Below are 7,084 nucleotides of genomic sequence, written 5' to 3'. Positions count from 1 at the left end.
TATTTTTGACACATTTTAATTATTTATTATTAAATCTCTATTGAAACAAGCACAGTATGATGTTTTCATATGCTGATATCAGTTCACAAATCCCAAGTAAGCAAATTAGAAATGATATTTTTGTGTCGGTGAATACACTTATTCATCCAATATATTTTGCTTGCAGAAACAAAATGTTTTTAATGAATTAGAAAATTTTAGTATAAATATTCGTAAATACAGAAAACATTTAACCAAGACTACGAAAAACACAAAGCAGGAACTATCCGACACAAATTAAATCTTCGATGGTAACCTTTCATCTGAAAAAAAAAACCAAAAACAGATAGTTTATTAACACTTATTTATCCTGCTTTTCTTTGTTGTTTTCAAAAAAAAAATACCAAAATATGAACAAATTATTCGGATAGCCAAACACACAATATTTATACTGTACAGTACCATTGGTAATTTACATAAATTTTCATATATAATGTTACAGATTTCGATATTCTTGAAAGTATTTTTTTTGGAAATCTTGCAATTTAAAGGACAATGGTAATACATTGTAATAATGTATTACAATGGTAATACATTTAATAAAAATTCTTTTCAGTTAAATTATATAAAGTTTTTGTATCTTCAAACATCCCATACAATCATATACAATTGAGTTCTGTATATATTGTCGCCGAAGGGCATCGACGGCACGTGGCATTTACTAACATTATGGTAGCCCTGAAAAGACCGTTTTTGTCGTCGATTGGCTTCCACAGTTCGTTGTAATTACTAACCTTATGGTAGCCTTGAGAAGGGCTGTTGTCGACTGGCTTCGACGGCTCGTAATTCATAACCATGTGGTAGCCCTGAAAAGGACCGTTTTTTGCGTTAGCTCTGAGAAGAGCTGTTGGGTCCGGAAGCTGGTCTCTGGCGAAGTCCGGGAGTTGCGTCTCATCTATTGAAGACCGGGCTTTCCCTCAATGGCAGTTGGAACCCCACCACAGCGTGGTAGTGCTGACCTCCAGAGCCCCGCAGTTTCGGGTCAGCGTCGGTCGTCCTTCGCCGGCACGGCCCAGACGGTTCTCCCCGAGCGATCTCAAACTGGGTCGGCTACTCCTACTGAGTCGGCCGACCAGAGAGATTGAAACCCGACGAGCTGGAGCGGGAAGGTAGCGTCCGTGTCCAGCGGCTCCGTCGGTGGGCTAGCCAGGCTTGTTGCTCCGCTGGGGTTGTTGGCATGCGCCGAGAGGTCCCACGGTGAGCCGACCAGGGAACTTCTTCTGTCTTCTTCTTGGTCTTCCTCAGGTGGTGGTCGACAATGAATTGAAAATTCACTCTCGTGAACGCTATTTTATTGGAGCCTGGAGTGGTGGGGCTGCAGCGCCGCTATGGTGGGAGAACTGCGTGGTCATCTGCGTGGTGGTAGTGATGCTTGTATCAGCGCGTCGTATACTGTGCACCAGCTCACATCTAAGCTGCTATACCGTGTTCGTCCGCCGATATTAAATTAGGCCCATATGTGGTAACAACTCCCCCGTCTAGGTGGACGCATATTCCTTATGCGCCCACCTAGATTTGATGGATCTTGCTGTAATTGAGTTGTCAGGCCGTTGTGTGAAGGTTTCAGCCTGGAGAAGTGTATCTTTAGCAGAGTGCCTTTCCAGTCAATTTCATAAACTTGCCCTGTTTGTTGAAGAACAATCTACGGGCCTTCCCATTGAGCCTCGAATCCTGCATATCGACCATCGTGAGCAGGGCCAGCGTGCTGTCTGACGAACACTTGGTCGTTCACCTGGAATATCGGTTGCACTTCTCTGTTGTTGTCGGTCAACGTTTATTTTTCTCAGTAGTCCTTCTGGTGTGCTGCTGCCTTCCTCTCTCTTTCATTAATGGGTTGAGGCGGTTCCTCTGCTTTTGGGTGATGCCAATTCTCGGGCTCTTTAACTGTCTCCAAATGAGCAGTTCACTTGGTGGCGTGCCGGCCACGGTGTTAGCCCGATTTCTTAATGCGAACAGCACTCGTGGAACACTGTTATACCATGTTAGTGTTGGACATCCTGCTCAAGGGCTATTCTCACTGTTTTCTTCATCTCCTCATTACGACGCTCCGTGGGATTTGCCTGTGGATAGTATAAGGGTGTAGTCCGGTGTACAGTGTGTCGCTGGTGGCATAATTTCTTCAACTTCCGGGTGCTGAGCGCAGTCCCGTTTTCTGTCAGGATGGCCGCAGGATAGCCCCAGCGGCAAAGCTCTTCCACCTCCGAACAGCTGAAGATGGTGTCCGTGTCAGCTCGAGAAACGGGCCTACCCTCTACCCAGCGGGAAAACAAATCAGACGCCACTACTAGGAACCTGTTACCTCGTTCTTCACTATTACGTCAACCGTCACATGCTTCCAACAAGCTGTAGGCCTCCGGGGTCGCTGATTGTCTGGTGGAGGGTTTGGCTCTCGTTTGTAGCGGGCGCATGGGTGGAACTACATCAGCATGGTGTGAAGGACTTTGGCATGTATTGCCGAAGTCTTTCGTAAGGCCCTTCCAGTCGTAGTATTGGCAGATAGTCCGCCAGGTCTCTACTGCTCCATAATGACCGGCTTCTGAAGCGTGGTGGTAATCTCGTATGACAGCCGAGCTATTGTCAGGTGAGACGTACTTTCCCACTGCTCAGGGTCCTGCTCTAGTGCTGCGTCCTGCTGTCCATACGATGCCGTCTTCGTTCACCCTGTGGTGGGTGTCTGGGGACGATTTTGGATCCCGGCGTAATCATTGGCACTCTGGATCGGCTTCTTCTGTTTCCCGCACTTGTTGGAACAGGAAAGTGGCGACGACGACTTGCAGTCGGGATGTAACCGCTTTGTCTTCCTGATCGCGTTCAGTTGGTTGTAGTCTATCTTCATCCCGCACCATCTTAGTATTTTTTTCTTCCGCCGGTTCTGTTGACAGCAGATCTGATAGTTCATTCTCCCGGCCAGGACAGTGCTCTAATGTAAACTTGAAACTTTGCACCAATAAGGCTTAGCCAGCACATATATTTTTCTACCTGGTTGCCTGCCTTAGCGATGTTAAAACCTTGTTTTCTGTTCTGTGGATGAAAGTTCGTTCTTCAAGGTGCGGTCGATAGCATTTGATTGTCTACACCAGGGCGAGACATTGGAGCTCATTGGAGTGATATTTCTTCTCTGCCTCTTAAGCTTCGTGGTAGCGTACACTTTTCGCTCTCCATTCTGAGCTTGCTGGTAAAGCACGGCTTCCAGCCCTTGCTAGCTGGTGTCGGTTGCAAAACTGTAGGAAGCTGGGGATCCGGCCGAGTTGAACAGAGCCTCTCCTTTCAGCTGCCATTCGGCGTACTCGGCCCATTGCTCAACAGGGGCATTGTCTGTTCTAGTAGTTGAGTTTGTATGCGAGAGAGGAACAGTTCTGGGTCCTCATGTGGTAGACCACTGAAGGTTGCCGTTATCACCGGCGGAATTACTGCACGGATGCTCGCAACCAGGCAGTCAATGTTCGGCACCTTGTTTGTTGGTCTGTCAGCTGACATGTGGTCGGCAGAGGCGTGGCTATTTCGAATCTTCTCGTCTAGACGATCTTCGCTCCACGTTGGGCGCCACTTGTCGCCGAATGGCTTCGATAGCTTGTAATTACTATCCGCATGGTGGTCATTCGACGAAAACAGCCCTTCTCAGGGCTACCATAAGGTTAGCAATTACAAGGAGCTATCGAAGCCAATCGACGACAAAAACGGTCTTTTTTAGAGCTACCATAAGGTTCGTAAGTGCCACGTGCCGTCGAAGCCATTCAGCGACAATATAATCATAGCCTTTAAATTACTATTTTTTTGCTACAATTATAATTACCTTTGGTAAACATAGAAAAATTGTGAAATATACAGCAAGTGTTTTACTAAATTACTTGTAAAATTAAAAGAAATAAATGAAAAAAATTCGTAAATCTCATAAAACCTTCAAAATGAGAATTTTAAATTTATAAAATGTTTTTAATCAATAATATTATTATCTTGTACAGGTGCCATCCTATTGCTAAAAAATTGTCTATAGTCTAAAACAGAACAAAACCAATTGTACCAAGCAATTGGTTCAAAATATTTAATAGCAAAGCCAACCAGATGGATTTTGCTAAGGTTATCTCATCAAAAAACAAGTTTACATTGGCAAACTTCTTAGTAAACGCTGAATTTTAAATTGAATTGTGGTGTTGTGTGACGATAATCAAGGTTATTCATTGTATTCCTAAGGCATGGTAACTGAGCCTTTTGTCAGGCATGACGCTCAAACTGAAATGGAATATTTGGTAGAGACAATCAGCTTGATTGTAAGATAATCTGGCAATAATTCGTATCTCAGAAAAATGTAGCAGAATATGCTCTGCCAATAACGTACGAAGATTCACGTTAATTATTATTATCATGTTAAGAAGATATACGTCAATAACAGCCAAAAAGGCTCGCTAATGTTAACTAGATAAATAATACAACAATAACAATTTTTATTTTTAACACTGAACATTGAATTTAAGAAAAGTCACATTGAATTTAAGGATGCGGTGTATTTCATTCAAGGTCATTTGACCAGAGTATTTACATTAAGTATTTTTATGTCCTTGTAATTTGAACAATAAAGTACCTTGAGATATAACTTTACCAGATAATCTACTAAATGTTATTTCTGAATGCACAAATCTACTACATTCACTTTTAGTAATGATTTATAGGCAAAAAACTTTTATGTCACCGAATAGGCATTTTTAGTATTATGAGCATCTTTAATATAACTATAGCAGACAACATTTACATTATTTTCCCCCGATAAATCTGGATAGTCTTCTGAGGAAGTGGTATTGAAGATTCATACTGTCTATATTTGTTCATTAATTGAATGATGTAAAAGTCCATAATTAGAAAGGGACATCTTCCCCATTATTAAATTCATTGTTATTATAGTTGACAAATTTCTTAAATGGGATCACCATACCATGTTCATTAGAATGCATTTTTCTAAAACAAAATTAACTTCTTATATATTCTTTACAGAATATAGAATCATAACGATATAATTGCAATCCTAATAAGCACAGATAAGATGTCAGGATTGTACTATGCTGTTTACATTCATTTCAATATTATGATACGTAGATCATAAAATTAATGATTTCACTTTTATCAAAGCAAAAAGGGTAAGTATATTAAAGATATCAAAACTTTTAATGCAAAAATAATCATTATTTTATTGAAACATATATATGTGATTAGTTTTATTCCAAGCTACCTTTTCTAGTTTTTTTGTGTACCTAAGGAAAGCTTTTTTTCTGTTATCTGATGTGTCTAACTCATAAAGTGTTACGAGTGAAATGAAAATGTATTTTTTATTTTTTCTGATAAACATAAATTTTATAAATATAAAATATTAACATATAAATAAATTTTGTAAATATATATGTTAAATATAATTTATATAAATTAATTGTAATATTAAAAATATTAAAAATCGTTCTATGTCTTACCTTTTTAATTTATATCACTAAAATTTAATTAATTATGAATTATTGTTGATAACATTAAGTATCTCGAGGTTATTGGAAGATTAATTAATGCATATTTATTTATAGTAGTATAGAATTTTATTTTATTCTGTAGCAATCGCAAGTTAAATTATCTACTTATCAACTATTTTAAGAAAATATATGAACTAAAATTTGAACACACATGCCGAACTTTGCGTACCAGTTTAAATAATTAATTTATCGATAATAATTTAATTTTCTGGTGACTCTTTGTTTGGAAGTCCCCGCCAGCAGATCGGAACGGCAGACTAGTTTACCAAGGAAGGGGCCTTCATCTTTGTTATATGAAAATTCTGAGAGCTAGATTTTATATGAAATAATGAAAGCAGCAGTAATTTTTTTATTGCTTCGTCAATTCTTCGTATACAAACTCTACCTCATCGCCACGGGGACTTGTAGGTATATAAACTTTACAATCGTTGTCGGCTTAGATTTTGATTTTATTCTTATTACAATGATTCTATCGCTCTGAAATTTTAAATATTCTGCTTTCTTCCCTATCCTCTTGTTCATTACAAAACCTACTTCTGCCTGCCCTTTGTTTGAAGCTGAGTTAATTATTCTAAAATCACTTGACCAAAAGTCGTTTTCCTCTTCCCACCGAACCTCGTTCATTCTTTCTACATCTACATTTAACGTATAAATTTCCCTCTTTTTTATTTTCTAACTTACCAACGTATTTTAGACTTCTAACATTCCACGCTCCTACTCGTAGAATGTTCGTTTTTTAATTTTCTGGTTACTCCTTGTTTGGAAGTCCCCACCAGCAGATCGGAACGGCAGACTAGTTTACCTCCGGAATATTTTACCAAGGAAGACGCCTTTATCTTTGTTATATGAAAATTCTGAGAGCTAGATTTTATATGAAGTAATGAAAGCAGCAGTAATTTTTCACTGTTTTCAGTTGTGCAGTACTCAGAAGATTGAGTGATGTTGATGTTAGTTGTTCAAGTCCGCCCGACCTACGTTCTAAACAAATACTGAAAGAACTGCTGCCCTCTTTCAGGAATCATTCTTTAGTCTGGCTATCAATACATACCTTTCCGATATGGTTGCACGTTCGATCCAGCTACTCTATATCACTGTGCACTCAAGTCCTCTCACCATCGGCAAGGACTCACGATTCATAAAGGAAGAAAAAATGAGAAAGCTTCACAATTTTTTGTGTCATTATTGCAATGGGGCCATGCTAATCTTCCCTGTATCGTTCTAATTTTAGTATATGCACTCCCAAAGTAAGAACTTAATTTAGATATCAGAAAAAATTTAGACATCATTAAATACTACACTCATGTGTGTGAGACTAGTAATAAAAGAATTGCTAGTGGTACCTTTTTTAAATTTTGTATTGCCCTTCTGAGAACAGGTTGTTTCGACAATAGAAAACAGTTCTTTTTATCACAATGAACTGTACATATTTATCCTTTAAACAAGAAAAGCTGATACAAATTAGTTACAGTTAATTACCACAGAAAACACCGAAAATAGTTTTAAAAAAGTATCACATTAAAATGGTAGTTAAATATTTA

At 38.9% G+C, this 7,084-nt stretch overlaps 1 non-coding gene across 1 annotated transcript; it reads right to left on the bottom strand.

The window, feature by feature from the left end:
• Positions 1–6,691: 6,691 nt before the first annotated feature.
• LOC142318614 (U6 spliceosomal RNA) lies at positions 6,692–6,798 on the bottom strand. The gene has a single exon (XR_012754989.1). It is a non-coding gene; the product is annotated as a U6 spliceosomal RNA (small nuclear RNA).
• Between the last annotated feature and the right edge of the window lie 286 nt (positions 6,799–7,084).

The sequence above is a fragment of the Lycorma delicatula genome, chromosome 1 (assembly GCF_047948215.1).
Source record: "Lycorma delicatula isolate Av1 chromosome 1, ASM4794821v1, whole genome shotgun sequence".
NCBI lineage: Eukaryota > Metazoa > Arthropoda > Insecta > Hemiptera > Fulgoridae > Lycorma > Lycorma delicatula.
The sequence above is the reverse complement of the archived record's forward strand: the minus strand, read 5'-3'. Positions and strand labels throughout refer to the sequence as shown.